At 41.6% G+C, this 2,880-nt stretch overlaps 1 pseudogene; it reads right to left on the bottom strand.

The window, feature by feature from the left end:
• Positions 1 to 1,100: 1,100 nt before the first annotated feature.
• The window catches only part of LOC133125929 (1-phosphatidylinositol 4,5-bisphosphate phosphodiesterase gamma-1-like), a 51,711-nt pseudogene continuing 49,931 nt past the window's right edge, over positions 1,101 to 2,880 (bottom strand).

Below are 2,880 nucleotides of genomic sequence, written 5' to 3'. Positions count from 1 at the left end.
ATTATTTAGATTATATATATATATATATATATATATATATATATATATATATATATATATATATATATAAAACCTTCTTTAATGTAGCAAAGCTAGTTTCCGCTTGACCTGCGTGCTTTGCAACAGGTGGTGGAAGAGAGAGAAGACACTCACATTTTGTTTAGTTTTTCCATTAACGGTGGTTTGCTACCTGAAAAGTATATTAGATTTATAGTAATAATAATAATAATAATAATAATAATAATAATAATAATAATAATATGTATAATACAAATATAATTATTATTCTGCACTTCACCAGACCCTTAAACTGTAAAAACACCCCAAAATAAGCGCTGAAACAATGCAAGGTTCAGACCTGATAGCCTTTAACTACAAGCTCAAATGATGCGCGCAATCAGTTAAGGGACTTGGAATCTCCCACAAAGCCAAGGGCAGTACACTCACGGTAACACTAGATGGCGAAAAGAAACCGTTAAAAAGATTAAAAAAGATAAACCAAAGTTAAGTCAAAGTTTGTGTACCAATTGCTCTATGAGGAGGTCGGCCGTATAATCTTTTTAAGGCAGCGATATAGCTGCTGATCCAATTAAAGCTTCTTTGGTCGTATGGCTACATCCAGCGTAAATGACAACACCGTCATTAGTACCAGGTCCTGCTATATATATTAGTCATAGTTTGTGACCATGCTCAGCCAATCAGCATTAGGTAGCCACAGGGCTTGTGTTTTTGCTCCCAGAACATTCTGTTGTACAAAGAATCTAAGATACTGTCAATGTCACATAATTTAACATTAATAACATACGTTATAATTTTCTTCTACAGCTGTAGACAATTCAAGACACTTTCCCACTCTCAGTCACGTTCATGTTTTGGTCCCAGTCACACGTCTGTCTGCTGCCCTCTAGTGGCAGATGTGAAGTATCGCAAATAAAACAAAATCAAACAGGATCAACAACGCTTTTTAAATTCGAACAATGTTACAGGAACTCTATAAAAAAAAAGAGAGACAATTTCAGAAATGAAGTAGTGGAGAATTGTTGGGTTTTTTATTTTATTTAAATTGAATTTCATACAGGTTTTAAGGGCAGGGTAGTAGAGGATATACATGGCCCTTTAAATACATTTAATACTGACAAAAGTACTAATAATAATAGTAATAGTAATAACGTAGTACACATAGTTCCATGTGGAAAAGGCAGACGTTGCATAGAAATTCCAGCTCAGGGCGTGGCTGGGGGGGACGGAGGTTTTGGGGGATAAGGGGGGGGGGGTGAGAGGGTTTGGGGGACGGAGGGTTGGCAGGTTGAGTGACTTTGGGGTGACACGTTTGGAGACAATTTAAAAGGGACACTCACACGCTCACGTGTTTACACTGATCGTCAGCCTGGCTCAGTCTCAGCCGGCTCGGTTTCAGAGTGGGGGGGGGTGAGCAGGGTCAGAGTGAGAGACTGAGGGGGGGGTATGTGGTAAAAGCCCTTATTTGCCATATAAATCAGACTCAGGACAGGGGAGAGGGGACACCCTGCTCTCCAGTCTGTATCGCTGTGTGTGTATCAGGGACAGCTCATAACAGCCCTTAATATTCCAACTGTTTCACATTCAGTGGACTGATGTTTGGATGTCTTTTCTATAACAGTCCAGTCCACAGTGATCCAGTCTATAGTGATCCAGTCTGATCCATTCTGTAGTGATCCAGTCTGAAGTTATCAATTCTGCAGTGATCCAGTCTATAGTGATCCAGTCTGATCCATTCTGCTGTGATCCATTCTGTAGTTATCCAGTCTGAAGTTATCAATTCTGCAGTGATCCAGTCTGATCCAGTCTATAGTGATCCAGTCTGATCCATTCTGCAGTGATCCACTTTGTAGTGATCCAGTCTGAAGGGATAAATTCTGCAGATTCATTCTGTAGTGACCCCTTCTGCAATGATCCAGTTTGATCCAGTTTGTAGTGGTCCAATCTGAAGTGATCCAGTATGATATGGTCTGAAGTGATCCAGTCTATACTGATCCGTTACTCAGTTGTCCAGTCTGTAGTGATCTAATCTGTAGTGATCCAGTCTGATCCAGTCAGCAGTGATCAAGTCTAAAGTGATCCATTATGCAGTGATCCACTCCGTAGTAATCCAGTCCGCAATGATCCAGTCTGATCCAGTCTACAGGGATCCATTATGTAGTGATCCAATCTGTAGTAATCTCATCTGTAGTGATCCAGTCTGATCCAGTCTACAGGGATCCAGCTGGATTTCCAGGCACCTGTTTGTACATCCAGTTTAACTCCCACAACTCTGAGATGATATCTGTGCATCACGGTTTCTCTTTCTCACCGTCTGTCGCTCAGTGTTTCTCCGTTTCTCTCTCTCTCCCCGTCTCTCACTCTTGGGTCACAGGCCGGATCAGAGCACACGATGGCCCAGTCCTGGCTCTGATCCACTCTCAGGCTCCCATCAGCCAGGCCAGAGAGGTCCCCACGACGACCGTGTGCTTAGTGAGACGCTTCCACAAAATGATAAGCATGGAGAAAGATAGAGAGAACGCAAGAGAGAGCGATAGAGAGATTGTCCTGTATTCACTGGCTGTCTTTAGCAGCATGTTAGTGCACGCACACTGTTTTTTATCTCTCTATCCGCTGAGTAGCCCTCAAAAATAAGCATCATCACACCAGTCCTTAATTTTGTTTTCCTGTGTAGGAGTGAGTGTTGATCGACGTTCTCTTCGAGTCATTGAAAATAGGCTGTCTGGAGTGTGTGAGGGGTACAATATTAAGATATGAAGTCGGCTCAAGTCCACACTGTGCAGTACTAATACACAAAGACACAGTTTTTACATATAGAGTGTAAAGGCACAAACGTCATCTGCACATTTTATATATTCCCTT

The sequence above is a fragment of the Conger conger genome, chromosome 4 (assembly GCF_963514075.1).
Source record: "Conger conger chromosome 4, fConCon1.1, whole genome shotgun sequence".
In the NCBI taxonomy this organism is placed as follows: Eukaryota; Metazoa; Chordata; class Actinopteri; order Anguilliformes; family Congridae; genus Conger; species Conger conger.
Note: the sequence above shows the minus strand (reverse complement) of the source record. Positions and strands in the feature narration are given on the sequence as shown.